Source organism: Ambystoma mexicanum, chromosome 4q (assembly GCF_040938575.1).
Source record: "Ambystoma mexicanum isolate Mex_15411 chromosome 4q, UKY_AmexF1_1, whole genome shotgun sequence".
Classification (NCBI taxonomy): domain Eukaryota; kingdom Metazoa; phylum Chordata; class Amphibia; order Caudata; family Ambystomatidae; genus Ambystoma; species Ambystoma mexicanum.
The window spans coordinates 181,374,719-181,396,571 of NC_090928.1; the positions used below are offsets into that span (position 1 = coordinate 181,374,719).

The window sequence follows — 21,853 nt, forward strand, 5'->3', positions numbered from 1 at the left end:
TTTTACAACTTTCAAGTCCTGCACCTGTCATTCCAGAGTATAGCACGAAGTCCCATTGTGCATCAGTAAATGCTCGTATTGTGTTCTAGTCCATTTCATCCCTCTTGGTTATGGGAGAGGTGGTCTGTACGTAATGTGACCAGGAGAGGGCGAATTAGGAGAAATGGAGATTACCTGTAAGTAATCGGATCAGCGCCTCCATGCCCCTCTTTCTCATCTCTATATTTAACTATGAGGAATACCAGTGGTGAACAGGCCCCTGAGAAATGACACCTCACTATTCTGTTTGCACATCCAAGCACCTATTTATTTCTAGTAGCAAAACACCCCCGCCCTTTCCTGTAAATGATGGAGCTCAAAACCCCTGTAGAAATGGCATACGACCACTGATTGGATAAGTGTAACCTGCAATGCCTGCTGAAAGTAGTTCCATATTCCAAGGTTGAGACGCTACAAAAATCCTGGCTTGGAATTCGCTGAGCCTCTGCCCATGAGGCAGTCACCCCTCCTGTTGACCTCCCTTTGACAGAGAGAGAGATCCCTTGTAGAGTACACCATCGATATCCTTTGCCTAATTCACCTGCTGTTGGAGGGGAACAGATATGCCTGTTTCCCTAGCTCTTCACCCCCAAAAGTTAAGAGCCCGCTGTCCTATTGTCTGACTGTCCGTGTACTGTTAAAACAGCCATCCAATTTGTACCGTCTCTCTCACTCTCTCAAAAAAGGGAGGTACAAAATCCTGCGCTTGGTGAACATTTGAGACCAGCATGAGGGGCAGGGTTACACCTGAGGATGATAAGACCCACAGCACCCGAAGGAAAGGAGCTGTGCCGAACTACACTCTGTGCTCGGATGTAATGGCCACCAGAAGCACTACCTTTCATATGAGATACTTAATGGCAGTCGAGTTGACTCTCTCAAAGGGAGACACTTAAAAGAAATACATTATGTCCCAAACTGGCACGCCTGCTTAGAGCATGGTGTTTGACAACAAAACCTTTTAAGCAACATTGCATTAAGATTTTCACACTCCAAACACGAGGCCCTTTTTAACGCTGCAATAGCCATGGAATGGGCTGTAAAAGCGAACGATATGAAACCCATCTCCATCTCTCCTGAAGAAATTGCATAATCTTAGGCACATCATTTCGTAGATTTATGGTAAATTCCTATCATGCAACTTTATTGTGGAAGCCCTCCCAGAGTTCTCAATCGTAAGATCCAGCTGAGCACCAAGACCCTACCTCTATGGTCCTTGCCTTTCAATGTTCCTTCCTCTCCTCGTTGAATACTGGTTCCCTGTCCCCTTGGAAACCGCTTGAAGACACAAGACTAGCCAGTAGAAACATTAGAGCTACAGCCAACTTGACTAACAGTGGGAACCAGGACTACTTCAGCCAGAAGGGTACCAGCAGCATTGCGTCTTAGCCTGTGTCTCTGATCTTCATGATCACCTTGGGGGAAGCTCTTCTGGCCAGTGTACTGCCATTGCATCCACACCCCTGCACTTCCGATGCTTCCTGACAGGGGACCCTGGAGCAGAATCTGCAAAGCTGTGAATTCTGAGTGGAGGAAAAAAAAGCGGAACTTAAAGCAAATAGGTCAGAATGTCTGGACACGTTTACATGAGGAGGCGGGAAATACCCACCTATGGCGGCTTGCCCTTACGTTGTCTGTCCCTTGATGGGATTTGCTCTGGAGGAAAGCACATTTTATTCTGACCATGTTGCAATTTTTCACATTGGAAGTTCCAGAGGCATGGCCGGGGCCCCCTCTCCCTGCCCTTTTACATAGTCCATGCTGGATGTGTTGCCTTTCTTGATCACTACAGATTTCCAGCACATCCTGTGGGCAAAAACCTGCAGTGCTCTGGAGATGCCTGCTAGCTCCCGCTAGTTGGAGAGATGGCTTGCTTTCTGCGAGCTCCACCTTTCCTGGTGCTGACAAACCTGTAATGGCGTGCCTCAACCCTGTCCACTGGTGTCCATGGTAATTATGCTTGGCAAGGCCTATTGCAATGGAAACTCCCTTCAGAAGATTTACCCCTCTACAGCCACTGTTGCACCAATGGGCACATGATAACTGGGCCCAGAGAACCACAAACGCACTGGTTGCCGTGTGCCCCTAGATCTGTAGCACCTCCCTGACTGACCCCACCTCCGGAGACAGGAGGCCCCTAAACCGTGATTGTATTTTGTTGCTTGGTCCACAAGAAGCAAGACCAAGCACCCGGCCGTCCACAACCTGGCCCCTTTAATTTGTCACTCAATGGATGGAACTTAATGCAATTTCTCAAGAGGAACCACAGGTAACTCCAGGTCTTCCATGTCATTCTTGCATGCTTCACCAGTTGCCCCAGGATGATGCCCTGAGCAGCATAATGCCTGGATCCCATTTGTGTCGAGATATGCTACTGCTGGAGTTAGCACCTTGGCAAATGCATTGGGAGCTTTTTTGAGACGGAATGGGAGGGCCCTGAATTGGAAATGCATCACAGCTATGACAAATCTCAAAGATCCAATGTGTCAATTTGATATCCCAGGCTAGGGCCCGGTAGCTCGGGGTCAACACACAGGTCTTGGACGCAAGATAACATAGAGCAACGCTATTTCAAATCACGGTCCCGCGCTTTAAGGTTGGTCTCCGGTATTGAGCACGTTATAGAAGATTGATTAATTAAGGCTGCAAATAAATCCGCTCCTCTGATCGTCAGTATCATTCTTTACAGGCTTTCCCTCGGAGTGCTTAGTGGTGATCTGCGTGTTCAGCCTTAAGCACCAGCCTGTTTCGTCATGAGAAAAATGACTGCGTAAACGCCACAACCCATTTTCTGATGCATTCCTTGATGATGGCAAGACTCTCCCTTTTCTTATTTATTTTTCTTTTCATGCTCCTGGAGTGCGGAACAGGTATGTATCCATCATGTCTGATGAAGCAGTTAGTATTCAAACCCAATGCATCAACCCCGCTGGACAATCTGGTTGGCTTTTCCCATGCCTCTGAAAACTACTAAAGCCTGCCCCACACACCGCCCATGTGTGGCATCCGTGTTCTGCGTCTTTACTGTGGAATAGGTTTTTTCAGACTCTAGGAATCTTGGCCTTTCTTTACTGCTGGTTTGCTTATATGTCAGCCCTTTGTGGCGTACCGACATGGATTTTCCCCATAACCCGATATGATGGCTTGGTCTTTGTATCAGATTTCTTGAAAAGCCTATCGACTTGTTAATTAGTCTTCTGCACCCCATGGCCTTCTCTTCCAGACATTCTTTGAGCAGCATTTTCCCTTCAAGGGGAAATCTTCACCACCTTAGACTTCTGGTACCCATTTGAAATCCAATCCCTGCGGCGCAAATGAGGGCACCCATAGATTGCTGCTCCCATGGTAATTTCTGCTCCCATGTGATGTCCTCAACCCGTGCTATGTCAAATCTAATAGCTCCACCTGGTACTTTGTTCTGCAGTATTGGGGCACAATCGTTTAGCTAATTTCTTAAAACGCCTATAGTCGTCTCTGCAATAGAGGCGATATGTACCGCCAGGCAAGGCCATGTGAGCACCTGCATAAGTGTGCTCTAAAGCAGCCTCGTCTTGTTGTCTACGTTGTCTAGGGCCACGCAAGAGCGACCCCTTAGTCCAGGAAGACTCGTACCCATCTGCATACACTGGAAGAGATTGTTACTCTCCTTTCAATACTTAGCGTTTATCCGTGAACCGCTCAACATGATTCCTCTCGCACTGTGTCCATTACGTTAGAACCTCCTCTTATTATATCTGTAATTCAAGGTAGCTCAACCTTAATGGTGTGTCTAAATTGTCTGGGGGAGGTCCAGTGAGATGGTCCACTGGTGGGCCGGCAGTTCCATGCTGAAACCCTGTATCGGGAGACACGTGCACCAGATCGGCTGCTAGTGCCTTTTTTTATCTAAATACTTCCCTTTGGGGCCACGTTAGGCCTGGGAGGCGTCTGTGTCTTATGAGGTGCTGGTCCTGTAAGGGCGTGGGAACATTGGTGTTTCTGAATCTTTTTCTTCAGCCAAGCTTCCTTCTTAAAGCCTTTTTTATATATGACTACCTCTTCCCTCTGACATGCCCTTAGAGGATCTATTCTTCTTCTTCTGCAACCGGTTCCCTCGTTTTGAAGAGTGGGACGAGGAATTGGTGGAATTTGTACCCACTTCCACATTTCCTTTTCTCTGACCCTGACTTTCTGGGGCTCGTGCTACCTCGCACCTGTGTTGCGGTCCTCACTTTAGCAGGACTGAAGCAAAGTATTGGCATTCCTGAAATACTTTTGCATGCTTTCTGGTAACGTGCGCGTTTACCAGCAAGCTTTCCTAGTTAATTTGGGTTTTGTGCCTACATATTCCTACGGGCTCCTGGGGTACAATTTGTGCCTCAACCATCATTCACCGTCCACCTCCCATTAGCATGGAAGAGCTGCTCCTTAGACGCGGTACAGCATGAGGTCACGTTGTTCGTCCACCCTGTACCCTTAGCTGCCATGCTCCTCGGCAGTACCTCCCATATGGGACAGCTGATGTTCTGCCCCTCACTCAGCAGGAGTCTCCGGAGGCCTCCCACCTTCATCCCGCTCCCGCTTGCTCGGCATGTTTATGCCAACCAGAGAGAGTCCATTCTGTTACTCTTCCAACGCTCAGCAGTGACGGTTATTACCGTAGCCGAAGATAGCTCAGCTACACACTTGAGACCCTGCTGGCAAGGCAGGAGGAAATGTAACGGATGCACGATGGGACGCTGGGAGGGGTTCTCTACTTAAATAGAAAGTAGCACGACTTGTATAAAAACAAATAGAACATTGGTTCCTGACATGGAGGTAAGTATTTGGGGGCTGGGGGGAGAACTTGACATAATGTGGTGCCCTTCCTTCAAAGAAAGAAAAAACGACTGTCTGCATACAGTGCCCCCCCCCCCCATTTATTTTTAAAGTTGAGTACCTCTCCAATATAGGGTGGAGTACTCGCCACCCATCGCCCCTACCACCCCATCTGTTTTGTTAAACCTGCCGCTCACTGTCCACTTCAGTCACTTATTTTCTTTCTTTAAATGGAAACTGCTTCAGCATAATCGCACGTTATGTAACCCGCGGTTTCAGTCCCGTGCTTGAACAGACATTATGTAATGCAGATTGCCTTAGGCAGCAGAGTCAGCACATTTTGCATAAACGCTTTTACTGTCGGTACTAGCAGCAAATGACAAAATAAGGATACTTGAAACACAAAAGAAAAGTAACAGGAATCCGCTCTCTTGGAGCTCCAGGTGAACGTCCCAATAGTCCGTTTTCGGTATCGACGTCAATAAAAGATGATCTAATCCAGGTAATGTGTTGGTCGGCAGGGCAAACAGGTGGGAAAATCTATACCTCAATGACTTTTCATTTTTCTTATGTAGTTTAAAGTACATATTGACCTCTCGGTGCCCAGACCCTGCGTTCAGGGCTGATCTGCTGCTACTGTGTCCCACTGTACTGTTTATGCTTTTCAGCTGTCAGTAAAATACCACTAGGTCACCCCCTTTTTCTCTTTTCTTCCTCAGCTGAATGTTTGTGTTTGAGTAACGCAAAAGTCCTTCCTGTGATTTCTTATTTGGAGTATGTCTCTAGGTTACTAACTATTTCCTCTCACTCCAGGTGATTCAGTGGACCCTGGGGGGTGGTAAGGAACCCTGTAACTAGGGTTAACTGGGAGGAAGCTGGTGTGGGAGGGGCATGGGGGTTGTTTGGGCCATTTTATGAGGGTTTGGTGGCTTTAAAGGCTAGCTCCCTATTCTCAAGTTGGCCATCTGGGTCACCTTTGCCAATCTATATAGAATTGGGGGCATTGTCGCACTAAGGGAAAACCTGGCCATGCACTGGACGGGGAACTGGTTGACTCCCACGCTGTTGACTGGCCTGGATAGCTTGTGGCTCCAGTCCAAAGGACCTTGTGGGCCAGGCTTCCTGGGCACCTGGGTTCCCTCCATGGCTGGGGATGGAGAATTCATATCTCTGACTGGGTCACAGCAGGTAACTAGCATATGCTTTCAACGAGAAAGGGGGAAACTGTGATCCTCTACTTAAGAAAACAATATGGTTTCCTCGTGAGGTTGTCCATTTCTGCCAAGGATACTGGAGGACTGCAGACCAACTCTGAGCAACAACTGCTCCTAAGATAAACTGCACTTACCATAACGCAGTTAAGGTTCAAGTCAACAAAATGGATCGCAATCATTAGTAAAGAGCAACAAGTTCAATATGAATGCCCGCAATTGTGAAATCAGACGCATCTTTCTGGGAGAAAAGGAAGGTTTGTCAATGGCGAGGTGCGTGCATACACGGTCAAATACAGAGGTTGTTGAGCAGAGTGCAGTGGGGGGTAGAGAGGGAACTAGATGGAGGTTTAGCCTCTTATTTTATTTTTATTTATTTTATTTTTTTTTCTGGCCCACGGAGCCTAGTATTAAAAATACTCCAGGAAATTGCGGACCACAAGGACGCCACCCCACCATCGCAATCCACCTGCTCTGGTGAGGCGAACTAAGCAACCTGCAACCAAGAAAGGGTTAATACAGGAGATAGGCCACACCCTGAGTTCCTTGATAATTAATAGACACCACACCAGAGTGAACTTTTATAGAGACCCCCAGCAAGGTGCCTCTTTATTGAACATACCTTTTTATAAGACCCTAAGATTCCCCCGAAGTGAGCTTCCATCTAAGCAAGGACCAGCTACGACAGCTCACTCTTCCTTGGAGGGGTCCAAGGGACCCCAAGGATGAGCTTGCCGCAACCAATCCCCTTCCTAAACTCAGGTACTACCCACATGGAGAGTGAGGCCAGAGGATGTCCTCTGGGCGATCCCATCTTGTAAGGCGGTCTCCACCTCACGCCAGGGTGCCTCCCCTCTACCCCAAATGAATAACCCTGCCATCTACATAATATCCAATCTCTATGTACTTAGCATTGCCCTACTTAACATTATCCTACTATCCCATCTATTTACTTCCCCCACTTAACATTTACCCTACATAACATTAATCACATTTACACTTAACTATATATATAATATATATTACAATGGGGTGACTGCTGCAGTCAGTCACCCCTTCTCAGTACCTTGAGGTCTGTCCTGGGGCGCTGGCTCTGAATGGGGGAAAGGCTGGAGAGTGCTGGTTGCAGGCTGGTCCTGTTGACATTTGATGCTGGGGACCTTTCCCCACAGTTCTGGTCTGGGGCCTGGCCCCTCTCCTGTATTCAGGGTGACCCCATCCACCATGTGGGCCGCCCCCACTGATTGGCAGCCCACATTCTTAATGTCCTGGGTGGCCCCCTAGGCACCTGGGAACCACCCACACTCACCGCCGTGACCCACAGTATATATATATATATATATTAATTTAGGGTGGGCCCCGTTGACTGGGGGGCCCACCTGAAGTCACAGCGTAGCCCGGGCACCATTATCGGAGCCGGTGGCATCCCCGTTGCTATGGGGATGCTGCCCGCTCATTGTCCTCATGGCCCGCTCCCTGTGCAATGCGTTGTGTAAACGCAGGGGGTGGGTTGCGTCCTCACCCAGGCCACTCCACTGGGCAGCCCAGGGCTTCCTTCACCTGGGCTCAACGGAGCGACCCGCGAATTCACCAGCACCTCAATCTTTACCGCTCCAGCCTCTGGGGTGGAGCGGGCTTTGCTTCTGCTGCGCATCTCTGCATTACCTCCCGTGCTGCTCCTGACATACGCAGCCCTGGATGATTTTTTTCAATGACTGGCCCGCCTCGCTGTCCACGAGGCGGGCCTTTGGGGACATGACTGGGCAGCCTGGTCAGGGCCGCCCCGCGCACGTGGTCCTGGCCGGCTGTTCTTGATGGGCCCGGGCAGCCACTACCACATAAATGTCTCTGGGGCCTGTCCAGTCTGGCCGACAGGCGCCGCAGTCCAGCAGTGGTTGAGCCGCTACTGGCATAGCAGCTCAGCCCCCACTGCAGTCTCTGCGGGGGCTCCCTGTTGCACCACTCTGCGCTTTTCAACAGATTAAGGCCCCAGGGGGCAGCTCGAGGTAGCGACCCAGGCCCCCCTCTCCCCAACACCCCCAGGAAAGTCTCTCTTTTTCTCTCCTTCTCCAACTGTCGTTTTTTCAAAATCTCTTTTGGGTTGTTTTCTCTCCCCTGCCCAGCCCATTCTTTGGCAGGGGAATTATTTTCTATTGTTCTGTCTTTTTATTTTTAACATTCCATCCAGCCCCACGGGTTTTGTTATTCCATACATAATTACCAATAATATAGACCTACTTCTTAGACGAAAGAGGGCGAGACAAAATAGCATTGGACTTTAAAAAAAAGTAATGAACACCAGAAAAATAACCTGAGAGCGGAAATGTTCCACAAAATATGCTGGCAAAGTATAAAAGGTGCTCGCCTTTAAAACCCAGCAATCTGTTGTGAAATATTCCCCGGAAAACTAAATCCCAATGCAAAACAGTGCTTGTGGTCTTGTGAGTAAGCGTCTGCACTGGGAACAGGACAACCTGAGTAAAATCCTGGTAGCCAAATACTTGAGCAAGCTTGCCAACCTAAAAAAAAAAAATAAAGGGTTTGCGTCCACCCACTGAAAAAATGTTACGCTCTTCACCCACATATGTCCTTTACTTGTGCCAGCCACAATATGGGGACAATAACTGCACCAGTGTCCAGGATTGCAAACTCTCCTGCCACATCGTGGGCAACTACTCATGACTGACTTGCCCTCTAATCATGTCCCCTCCTCAACCCCATGTCTGGCTTTCAACAATACTCTACTTCATAAAACTAACTTGAAAAGTACACATACTATAGTGTCAGTCAAATATATAAATCCTTATAGAACTATGTTAGGCAAAAGTGTTCATTGTGGCATTCTTCCCCCCCCATCTTGACTGTGGGACAACAAATGCCAGAATGCAATTCAGCAAAAGGCAAAAAATTGCTGCACGGTTGTTTAAAAAAAAAGTAAATGATTCAGATGCCTATTCGGTCGCCCATCCATGCAGTAACTGAGCCTGACCCTACTTAGCTTCAAAGCACGGCTGACCCTGTTTAGCTTCAAAGCATGGCTGACTCTGCTTACCTTCAAAGCAAGAAAAGGGCCGGCCCATTCCTCTAAGCATGGCCAGTGATTTTTATTTCACCCCCGACGTCACTATAGTTATAAAAATATTTTTAAAATATATTTTTTTAAAAATGTAACAGCGGTTACTGAACTACACATACCTGTGGTTATCTTTAGTAGCCGCGAATATCGTCAAACAGCCATAAAGAAATGCTTCCCTGCCCCCTGTGGCCATCACCAAGTTCCCCCCTCATCTGTGCCAGCTCCCCCCCACCCCAGATGGACTCCTCACCTCCCCTGCCCTCTCTCTTTCACCGCAGAACACACGCTGCTTCTGTTATGCAGTTTGCTTTCAGGTGTCAGCTATTTGTGGCTAAATCTTTACAAAACTTTGGAGTGGAGTCTGGGGGGGGGAGGGGGAAGGGACCCGCAGACATTTAATCATTTTTACGAAATTTCGGCCAAATCCGTTACTTGCATCAAAAGTTATTAACAATAAAATTTTGAGGGGCTCCTATGTGCCTCCGACTCACCTTAACTATAGGGTAGCACTATCTATTTTAGTGTTTATTTTTTAGTGTTTTATAGTAGTTAAAATGCAAACATCAAAAGATTGTGCTGTGTTTTCTACAACTCATCTTGACATACTGTGACTCACAAATATATGGTGAAATTCAAAATGCTAAGTATTGACGGAACGAGAATGATAAATACAGTGTAATTAAAATGTAATCTCGTAATGGCATGCAGTGGAAATCTTCTGGAGAGATTTTTTTGTTTCAGGTCATGCACCACTTGATCGGTAATTCTATTGCAACATGTCGAGAAGGGATAGGCAGCTTCGGCCTCAGTTAATTGAGTTACCCGCTACTTCTACCAACAGGAAAATGCTCCCAAAAATTAAAATGGTGCGTAAAAGTACTCTCAATAGAAAAACAAAGAACAATAGGAAGCAGACACATTTAAGAGCCTGACATCGGCTTCCACCCACAATGTTCCAATTCTCTATGCCTAGCAGTGCTATCTGAGCAGTGCGACAGGAAATACATCTTTTAATCTGCACGGATTGTTAAAAGAAATCTGTTTTGTAGTTAATATATATTTGCCTGAATATATACCCTAATTGTCAATGGGGAATAACTTTTTTCCCCCTCTAAAATATCTTTTGCCCCCACCTTCAAGTGCTCCCACTTAAGAATCTGAACTGCAGTGACCTTTTGCTTTGTAGCCACCTATTTAATCTCCTGTATCCATGCCGAGTCATTTGTGCATTTCCGCCCATCGCCTCTCAAACTACGCCCATTGTGATCTCCTTTACCTGTATCGTAATTTCTTTTGCATCTCTGATATCCCTCCCTCTGTTGCTCATCCTTTCGAAGTAAGTCTTCCACCTTCTCTCTGCATATAGTAGCTGTTATTGTATCTAATTTTAAACATCCTCGTCACAAAGCTGTCTGTTTACAGACCGGACATCGGACACCTCCCTTAGTGACTAAGACACCCTAGTCCACACACATTACTAATCTTCATCCTAGAATGTCATAGTATTGCCTACAAATGGCAGGGGGGAGAAACCTATGGGTGGCAGTAGAGCTTGGAAGGCTATATCACTGTGTTGCAGAGAGGGTGTTCATTGCCAACTATCGTATTCTCTGGACAGTGCAGACCCTGGGGGGGAGGGCCACCATTCCTACCTTAGGATCTGCGAATCCTCTTCAAAGAGCACTTGGAGACCACTATGGTGTTCTGAGGTCTGCATCTCCAGTCCCTGGGACCCCATCCATGCCAAATTTTTAGGATAACCACCGATATGTAAATAATTACCAGTTCATTTCATTCCTTCAAATTTGTAGTGTGGATAGCCTGAAAACCTGGAGTGAACTCCTAATACTAAAAAGTGCTCAACCCCAACTTCTTTAGGGCTAATATTGGGTTAGATGGGTTTCGCCTAGAGGAAGGGAGCACTTATGAATATCTGGGTGGGAAATTTCAGGAAAGTAGTAATTGGCCCTCTCAAATCTGTAAAGGTGAATTGACATTAAAAAGGCAAGCAGTCGCCCTGCCTTCTCTGTGCTCCCAATGTGGGAAAAGGCACCCCTTGACTATTCTCTCTAAAATGCCAAACCATCCTTGCAGCCCAATAGGGCAGTGAATTGTGGGGCACGGAAGGGGTTGAAAAACCTATCACAGCTGAAAATAAATGTATTAAACCGACTGTGGTTTTACCTTCTAGCACACCTACCTCCTCTTTGCTGCTAAAAACGGCGGATACAAGTATTCGTTTTCAAACTTGTACTAAACCACCGCCATATTGGTTATGCTACATGAAGACAATAATCTAAAATTGCAAAAAGAGCTCCTATGGGAGGTTGTTGGGTGGAAATGGTATAAACATGTAATGGACACTATGAATAGCATAGGTTGTGAGCATTTGGTTAAGAAAGATACAGATTGAAAATAACCTTTTTTTTTTTTACATTAAAAATATGGTCGGAGACTTTCCTTTCTCGCTCTAGATTCTGTGACTATCCCCCGAGGAATATCTGAATGAAATATGCCCCAACTATGCACGTGCACTTTAGACAAAATGTAGATGACATTTTTTCCCAGTAGCCATTTACATGAGCAAGTGGTCCTTGAATAGAACCAAATTTCGTATATTCTGCCCATCCGAAGGAGAGGCCACAATGCATATTCTTTTCAAATGGCCAAACTATGCTGCTTTAAGAAGGAGGACGCTAGACCCAATATTTTATAACCACCAGGTCTGTGATTTGGCAGATGCCTATAACGCACAAACGCAAAGAGGTGGTGTTTGCGGTTTCCAGTTTTCCATCAAGAGCGTGGCACGTTAGAAAAATATGGGTCTTGTCTAGCACAGTGTATTAGTCCTCAGTTTGGTGATGTTACTGCAAGATTAATTTATTTCGTTTGGTTTTCAAATTTGGTTGTAATGTAAAGGAATTTTGTTAAAATTGTCCAATCTTTTTTTTTGTTGAATATTTGGTGTAACTGGAAATACAAGCGATTAGAGCTAGGGGGTCCTCTTTTTTTAGGGGGCTGTGTGGCTGAGGACTGGATACAGGCATATACAACAAGAAATGCCACTGAACAGCTACCCACCTACACACACACTAGGTGTGTCTAGTTGCAAACAGTGCTACCAATCATGTTGGTCAATGGATCAAGACAGGAACAATAGAGATAAACATTTTTTTAATCAATCAGTATAAAAACACTCGAACAGTTTCCATATAAAAAAGACAAAAGTAAATTTTGTTTACACAAGATATCACATAAAACAACATTCTGTGAAAATCACTAATTGCGATGAAACAAAGCTACCACAATTCCCAAATTCTAACAGTATTGTGAGGTTAGTAAGGGTGTGTGGTGGACATTTAGTTATTTCGTATGTCACTAATTCATATAGCTTGGCTCTGTCGACACAGAGAAATGTGTTTCTGGGAACTAGCAACAATTTTTATGAAGCACTCTATAGCCAACTTAAACTCCCATTAGATGTGTGCTGAACCCGTCTTCAGGACGTTAAATGATGACACCAAGATCTTGATGTCAATAAAAGTTCATTAGTTGACCCTTCGCATTATGAACCTCTTTTGAGTGTTGATATTTATTTTTAAGTGGTCTTGTGTAGTGCTCGTCTGCCACTATTGGTTGCCTCTCTGCACTTGGCGCTTTAAGAAAAAAAGGTGGTGGTGTTCATTAGTGGTCAAAACAAGGTGGTTAGTTCCCAACTGGACCATTCAAAAACCTAATATTGGTTAAAGATATTTGACCATACTATGAATGAAGCTACAGTGGGCTAGGCCAAAACAAATTAATGTGACGTACAATGAATATTTAATAAACAAAGTATGATATTTGTATTATATTTTGGACAAATGAATCGTCCATAGAGTAGGAGTATTCAATAACTAGTACAAAACCGAAATAGAACAAATACAAAATGAATAAGAGCAATGTACAATGTGCTTATTCTCTTGTGTGCAACATGCCCCAAGTTTATACCATCTTCCGGAACGACGGACCCTCCTCTGGAGGAGGTGGCACTGCAGTGATAGCCTGAGAGTCACTTCCCTTAAGACAATGTAACACGACCATCGAAGGCAACTCTGACATCTTAACGCTTAAACTCACTTCACCCACATGCACCATCACTGTCCACCTCATTTACCGACCATTGTGACCCACTCATAATTTCCAGCCTAGCCTCCTTCACACTCGCCAAGATAATCTAAAAGCCTCCTCTAGAATCATTCTCTTGGGCGATCTCGACCTCTTCGACCCAACCGACACACAAGCCTCATCGCTCTCCGATGCCCTTGACATCCTAGGCTTCTGTCGAAGGAGCACCAAGCCCACCCACTGCAAAGGATGCACATTAGATTGGCTTGCTGATCACAACTGCCATGTTTCCTCCAGCATCACAACACCCTGACCATAGTCGGACCATTTCATCGCCCATTTCGCCATCCCTCTATCCCCCCAACCTAAAATCGCAGCAAACCCTCTACCACCTGCCATGACAAGAAGTGCTCAAACTCTCCAGAGATGACCTCCTGCCCCTTCTAAACATCTCAGCCCTTAAAACCCCCTTCTCATCTAACCCCAACGTAATATTGGTCACCTTCACCACAACCCTTTCTAACGCAGTGAACACCATAGCCTCTTTAGCGTATCATAAAGCCAAAAAAGTTAGACATTCTAACCGCCAACCTGCTAGAATTGCGCTGCCAGAAACAACGCGACGACTCTCTTAAAAATGACTAACTTAATAGCCAGACGCTACAATCTGCCATTATCGCAGCCAAGTCTTAATTCTTTCAATTCAAGAATTGGCAACGTAAAATCTGACGCTAAAGAAATCTTTAACCTCTATAGAGAAATCGAAGTTCCAGTCCCACCGCCCACCTCACTCATCAAAGATCCTTCATGGTGCACAGATATACAGGCAGCCTTACTAGGTAAAATCGACTCCCTCAACGCAAAAACGCTCAACAAACTCTTTTTCAGCACCATTACCACAACCTCCAATTTCAGTTGCCTTCCTCCACCTCCAAAGTCTCTTCTGCTCAATTTCAGCTGCACTCCTCCACCTCCCAAAGCCTCTTCTACTCAGTTCTGCTTCAGTGATCTCTCTGAAAGCGAAGTCCTGAAACGGATTATTAACCTCAAACTCTCCAAATGTAAAGGCGACATCTGCCCGGCAACTCTCATCAAAGATTGTGCAGACACGCTTGCCCTTATCATCACTGCCTTTTTATAAATACATCCTTCGCAAAAAAAAGTCCCAGTCGGCCTCAAAAAATCATGGGTCCTCCCTTTTACTGAAAAAACCTACCCTTGACCCGGCCATTCCCTCAAATTATAGGCCCATCACCACAGTCCCTTTCCTCTTAAATGATATGATATGATATGATATGATATGGTATTTGTAACGCGCCTATACACAAGTGTTTCAAGGCGCGACGAGGCGGGGGGGGGGGAAACAAGGGAAAGACAGACAAACGATCCTACTAGGCCAGGTGTCATTCAGATCGCGCAAGTGCAGAGGTAAGGGGAAAAAGGAGAAAGTGCAAGGGGAGGAGGTGGGGGGGAAAGTGCAGTACAAGGTAAGTAGCGTAAAATAAATAATGAATAAAAAGGGCCAGCTGGTGGCAAGTGCGAGGTAAGTGCAGAGCAAGTGCTGGGAAGGGGGCTGTAGGGATACAGTGACAGTCCCACGGTGCAGGGGGGGCCAGGGGAGGCAGTGCAAGAGGAGAGTGGCTGGGCCCTGGACCGAGGTCGCTGAGAGTGGCCCAGATGCAGGTTAAGTGCAGAATTCAGTGGGGAGTTAAGCAGGTTTAGCAGGGGAGAGGGAGAGAGAAGGCAGAAGCGAAGAGGAAGGTTTTGAGGTGCTTCCGGAACCGGAGATGGTTCTCCTCAAGTTTCAGGGAGGCAGGAAGGCTGTTCCAGAGGGAGGCCCCTGCTGCGGAGAGAGATCTACCCCCAGCTCGTTGCTTCGAGAAGCGGCTGACCATGAGGGAGTTGGAGACGGATGAGCGAAGGGCTCGTGAAGGAAGATATTTAGGAAGAGAGAGTTGAAGGTATTTAGGCCCCAGGCCCCAGAAGGCCTTGTGGACAATGCAGAGGGTTTTGAACTTAATCCTTGCAGCCACTGGGAGCCAGTGAAGAGATTTCAGTCCAGGAGAGATACGGTCCCTGGGCTTGAGGCCAAGGACAAGTCTCGCAGTTCTGTTCTGGATAAGTTGCAGAGGGCGGAGAGTGGAGGCAGGCAGATTTAGATAGAGGCTGTTACAGTAGTCCAGCCTTGAGAGAACCAGGGCTCGGGAGACAGTGAGCTTCTGGGGGAAGGAGAGGAAGGGAAGAATACCTCTGAGGAGGTGCAGTTGGTAGTGAGACTTCTTAGAGACGTCAGATATATGAGGAGAGAAGGAGAGTGTGGAGTCGAAGATGACCCCGAGGTTTTTAGCCTTGCAGGTAGGGGCAGGAGGGGGGTCAAGGGAGGCCGGCCAGAGAGCTGAAGGGAAGGAGGGAGTGGGTGTGCCGATGAGTAGAATCTCAGTCTTACTGGCGTTAAGGCAGAGGTCATTGGCGGCACACCATTCCTTGATAGTAGACAGACAGTCGGAGATGAGGGAAGGAGAGGAGGAGGCCGAGGGTAGCCTGAAAATGAGCTGGGTATCGTCCGCATAGCACTGGAAGTAGGGGCAGAGAGCGGCGATGCGGTGGGCAAGGAGTGCCAGATACTGGTTGAAAAGCCAGGGAGAGAGGTTGGATCCCTGGGGGACACCACAGGTGGAGAAAAAGATGTCAGAGAGGAAGGAGCCCATTTGGACCTGGGAGGGTCGACCGGAAAGGAAGGAGGTCAGCCATGCCAGAGCCTGTCCAGTGATACCCAGGTTATCACGGAGGCGGTTTAGCAGGATGGCATGGTTGACAGTGTCAAAGGCAGAGGAGAGATCGAGCCGAATGAGAACACAGGGAGTGTTGGAATCGAGGTTCAGGAGCAGGTCCTCACGGATGTTCAGGAGAGCAGTTTCCGTGCTTCTGGCCGCTCTGAAGCCGGATTGATGGTCATGAAGATTACCAACAGATTCAGCATGGAGGTTAAGCTGGGAGATGGCCAGTTTCTCCAGGAGCTTGCCCAGGAAGGGAGTAATGGAGATTGGGCGATAGTTAGCGGGGCAGGAGGGGTCGGAAGAGGGTTTCTTGAGGAGGGGGTGTACCGCGCAGCCTACCTGCAGGTTCAGCGCTACCTGGAAGACCACCACATTTTAGGAATGCGCCAATCTGGTTTCCACAACTGCCCTGCTCGACCTAAAGATCCAACTTGACGAAATCGGAGACACAGGAAAGTCTGCCCGCCTCCTCCTCTTAGACCTATCTGCAGCATTTGACTTTGTTAACCACAAAATCCTCTGCCACCACCTCACCATACACGCCAATTTCTCCACCTGCCATGGCCTGGATTGCCTCCTTTCTTGAAGGCAGAGTCATGCAAACACATCGCCCTCTACCATTACCTGCAGAGAACCCCAGGGGTCCTGCACAGCCCCAACCCTCTACAATATATTTCCTACGCCTTTCTTCAACATCCTTGACTCACTTGGCATCGCACAACATTTACGCAACCATACACGGATGGCAGCCAACCACCTCTGCCTGAACAGCGATAATACCGAAATCTAAATGGTCGGCCTTCAAAATTCCCTGAAATCTCTTGACAAACAGTACTCATCCTTTAGCATCAACAATTGCACCATTCCTGTTTCCTCAACCGCGAAAACCTTAGGAGTTTATCTGGACGCTTCACTTACCATATCTAGACATGTTGGCGCTATTGCCTCCTCAGCAGCTTACTCCTCCAAGGTCCTCAACGCAGCCAGATCCTTCCTCACCAAAAACAATTGTCTCACAATCGCCTGTGCTATGATTGGTTCAAAGCTAGATTACTGTAATGTCCTTTTCACAGGCACCTCAAAGAGAACCACTACAAGTGGTTCAAAACAACGCCTTGAGAGCAGCACTACATATCTCTAAAAGAGAACATATCACCAAAACTAGAAGAGAAACCCACTGGCTGCCCATCAAGGGGCGCATTAGATTTAAAGCTCTCTCCATCACGCACAAATGCCAGTGACCCCCATACCTCAAACACAGATTCAAGATTCATCAAGGTAAGCTCTTCCAGACCCACCAGCTCCCCATGCAACGACCACCTAGTCTTCCCCAAATTTTAAAGCAGCTAAGCAGGAGGCTCAAGCTTCCCTTACCTTGCTGCAATACTGTGAAATGACCTGCTCCCGCCCCCGCCCTAAGGGCCGATAAATCCTATTGGATCTTTCGCAGGGCTCTCAAAACACTGCTTTTCTCGTAACATACCACTCTCACCATAGCACTGTAAATATATTCAGCATTCTTATCGACCACATGATTGTTACTTTTCTGCTTGTTTTTTGCTTGATTCTGTCTTATTTACTAAGCTTGTAAATTGCTACGCGCATGACTTGTATGCCTCCTGATATGTACCGGAAACATCGCCTCAATGCCTCAGGGTTGCTTGTCCGCTTTACAAATGAAATAAAAATAAAATAAATACAGAATAATATAAATGTATGAAAGAAAAAAGGGGAGAACACATTTTCCACATTAATTTCCAACATAAAAATCTATTGCACTTTCAATTACTATCTGGATTACCCCCTACGTAGAACATCTTATCTAAAGAGTAAGGGAGTTATTTGGTGGTCCGGCGTATGTTAAAGGCCAGCATTTTATTTGCATATTCGCTGCCTAAAGACACAACCCTGGTTGTTAATTAGTGGGACCGTGAAAAAGGCAGGTATGAAACCTGTAGTGTTGATGGGTACAGGTCTGAAGCACCCAGTGCCAATCTGCTTTCTCTGGGTTTGGCAGAGAAACTAGATTACATCACTTTGAGTCTGTTTAGCCGCTGATGTGGGATAGTGTGACGGGGCTAAAGAAGAGAGCTTAGTCTTGGCTCTGTTGGTGTCGATGTGCTATGAGAGATGGTAGGGGATCATAGAAGGGAGATGGTTGGTCTTGGGAACGGGGGAGTAGGCCTTAAAAGGAAAACCCTGCCCTCCCACCACTGGCCTCCTACATCTAGGCCCCATTTCATTAACTCAGTCGGCCCATGTCAATCTCTCACTTTCTCCCTCACTTTTTCTTCCACATTGAATCCCATGTACAACAAAATCAGCATATGCAAGTTGCAGATGAGTGTAAGGGGCAGTCTGTGACCTCCAGTCGATAACCACATGCTACAGCTAAGGGTTATGGGAGGCAAGAACCTTTGGTTCAGAGAACAGCTACTTGAAATTTGAGCCCAGTCCTCCGTTTTGCCTTGCTTAGCTTGCTGGCTGGCAGGTGACATACCTCAAAACTCGATCTACCATGCTTGGTTGCTGTGCTCAATGGCCTGCTGGGAAGAAGGCATTTGTCTGGCATTGATCCGGGCAGGGGCCAGAATCCCTGCTTCTTTCGCCCTGGGGTATTCTTCAAAATGAGGAATGTAGTGCTGTTTCTGGAGTTGCCAACTGACCCCATTTCCATTTTAATCCAAAAGGAATAAAATAAAAAGTAGATTTTATTGACCAATAAATTATCTAGAAACTTCAGCCTACGTAAATGGAGGGAGAATAATGAAGGGAAAGTAATAAGCATAAGATAAGTCTGCATAAGCACATTGTGGGCTATTCACTGAGACCTCTTCTGGCGTTGCATTAGAGACACTAGTTGGAGGTGGCTAGCTAATTGCTCCAGAGCCATTTGGAATGGTTTCCTCTGACTCGCAGGTGGCAAGTAATTTGTTTAATTTTAGCACGTTTTGACATATTACTTTGCCAGGAATCCACCATGGCTCCGTTTTGACTTCTATAGTCACTGAATAGCTTTTTGTGCCCTGTTGCTTCTTTTTTTAATCCATACATTTTCGGCTTTAAATAACCTACAACAATGAAAATTGGGGACTGTCGAGGGATTGCTGGGAGGGGATAGTGGGGTTTCTTGATAGGCTTTGATATCCCTTAATTCGCATCACTCTCTAATCGCAAAGTAGATGATTCTTAATTCGGCTTGGTTCGTTGCATGATCCTGTCACTGTCCAAATTATTCCAGCGTCTGATGGTCTCTTGGTCGCATGGAAGGCAGGCTGGTTTTTGGGACCCATCCAATGCGTTTTAAAAACGAGGTTTCCGTGGGGCAGGTATTGCTAAAATGGGGTGGGGGCATGCTCCTGAATGGTCCCTTTCATCATGTGAGACTTTTAAGGACAGCATGGGTGCTGCAGTTTACTGCCATATTGGATGCACGGGACGTTTGGTAGTTGGTGTGTGGGGTTATCTGCAGGAACCAGCCCTCCTTTTATTAGTTCAGTACATTATGAACAGTGATGGCGGTAAGGCATTTATCACTCCATCCAGAGATGGCAACTTCGATAATGTTATTGATTCATTGTGGCCCATGTGTAGACAGAGGACTTAAGACTTGGATTTGTCATTTTGCAAGTCGACTTTAAATCTGTTGTCCCAGATAATTTGTGAATCTTTAGCATTTTACCAATGGATGCTATTAAGGGGGATTGGGACCCCTCACAACAGGAGGGTAGAGCGGCCAGAAGGAGTCTCGATCCCACCCTAATGCTATTTCCTGCCCGAAATGTTTGCTTGCAGACCATAATCTCCAGCCTTACCTCGCAGATTAGATATTCCCCAGTGTCTTTCTGCCCCCCCCCTTCTTTTTTTAAAATTTGTTTTATTTACACTTTATTTTCATTATTACAAATACAGAACAAGAACATAGAATGCGGTTACATAAACAATTAGAATTTGACCATTCGAGGCTCACCTAAAGTCCACAGAATTTAAATCTTATTTCTCTTTTTTTGGTTAAATATACCCCTTTTGGTTCAGTTTATCAGGAAAATACACTGTTCTTATTAAATGCTATCTTTCATCCATAGATGATCGATTTCCTGCTATATACAAAGCGTCCCAGATAATCCTTTGGCCCGGGGTATAATCCATAGTAGCATTGCTCTATGGAACGTTATGGCGGTGTGTCATCTGGAGAGGATGTGAGTTTTAGGAGCTGCCCCCAGTCCAGTGAAGCCATGTCTTACTTGGGTTTCCTTCTTTACAGTACTTCTGTTTCAGTTAACACCCATCTTCGACATCTTTCAGCCATTGATCGATTAATGTACCTTTCAGGGCCCTGCCAAGAAATGGCCATCCTTCTTCTGGCCAGATTACAGATGTTTCTATTTTCTTCACTTTTCTTATTTTTGGCCTACTAAACTATCAAAGGCAAATGGCCCTACCTCCCCAGACTCGGGGAACCAAACATATTATGCACAGGAAAAAGTCAGAGGACAGAATCTTTTTTTTTTGCTCCAAATATTCGAGTTTCCTATGGAACTTGATACTCCACTTAAAGTGCAGCGATCTCCATACTACTATATATCCTGAATCCCTGTTTGTAATATTTTTTTGTGATGTATCATCTTTTTTGTGTTTATATTTTATGGAAAAGGTATTCTTTCTGAATAATTCTTTCCGCTTTAAAATGTTGTCTTTGGTGTTGGTATGTGGCATACAGGTTTCGCCTGTGTCTCGTCTCGTGTTGCAGTGCAAAACTGCAGCATATTTAAACATGCCCTTTGATGGTTGGTGCAGCCTAATTGTCAAAGCTTTCATTTGCAAGGGTACACAACTCGCAGGGCCTGTAGTAGTGCTTTCGGAACCTCTTTATTTCTGGAATATTTCGAAATGCCATACTGTCTCTACCACGCTAGTAAAATTAACTAGTGCATGTAATTCTGAATTTGGACTTTTTTCTGATGTGCTGGGTTGAGGGGTGCTTGTGCATGGTCCATTACAGTTAAGTGGAATGGTTTGGTAATCCATGTTTTTCATTGCTTGTGTCCATATGCTTAAGGATCTGGTTTGAGTTTGACCAAATGGAGGAGGCCTCTTTTCTGTCGGTCAAGTATCTGAGCTCTCTCCGTGCTAATGCTGTAGGTGTGACTCTGCTGCTCAAAAGCATGCTTTAGAGAGGGATCTTTAATGGTGGACTAAGGCAAACGTAGGTGACAGTTGGTTAATTCCCCTCACTTCTGGTACCACAGACATTTTGAAGATTTGGCTTGCTGAAACCTCCTTCCGTTAGGTCCTTGTTTTGTCCTTCCTCATGGTATGCGGCGTCCTTAAAGATCAGTTAGGCAATGCAATCCCCTGTTCTGACTCAAGGACACTCGCCAAAATGGAAAAGTAGCTCTGAGGTTCCATTTTTATTTTATTTGTTTTGCCTCCATGTACACCTGGCACCTATTTGCTCTTTATTTCCTGGTCTTTTTACAGTTTTAACTTCTCTGCAACCTTATCATCCAGCCAGTCTTCCCTGCTATTTGTCTTCATTTCCCCAACACTGCCTCTTCAAGCACCATGTTGGCAGAGATCGTTTTTTAAGTTTAACTCCAACAGTTCTTACATTATGAATGAAGTGTATACGAATAATATTTACAACTTGGTTTTTCCATCTGTTGGCTACCTGTAAGCCTGCTTTTATTTGTTTTTTCTTTTTTTGGCTGATTGACTGTGATTGTGTACCGAATGTTATGTGAAATGCAAGAATAAATATGCTTGTCGGGTATACCCAAAACGAAGTGTACTGCATGTTTCTGCTTCTCCCGCCCGCCCCCTCCAAATCCTATTGTTGACTACTG

At 46.1% G+C, this 21,853-nt stretch overlaps 1 protein-coding gene across 2 annotated transcripts in view; it reads left to right on the forward strand.

Annotated features, from left to right (window-relative positions):
* Positions 1–21,853, forward strand: part of RNASET2 (ribonuclease T2) — a 522,081-nt gene that overhangs the window by 62,891 nt on the left and 437,337 nt on the right. The gene's annotated exons all lie outside the window — the stretch shown is intronic.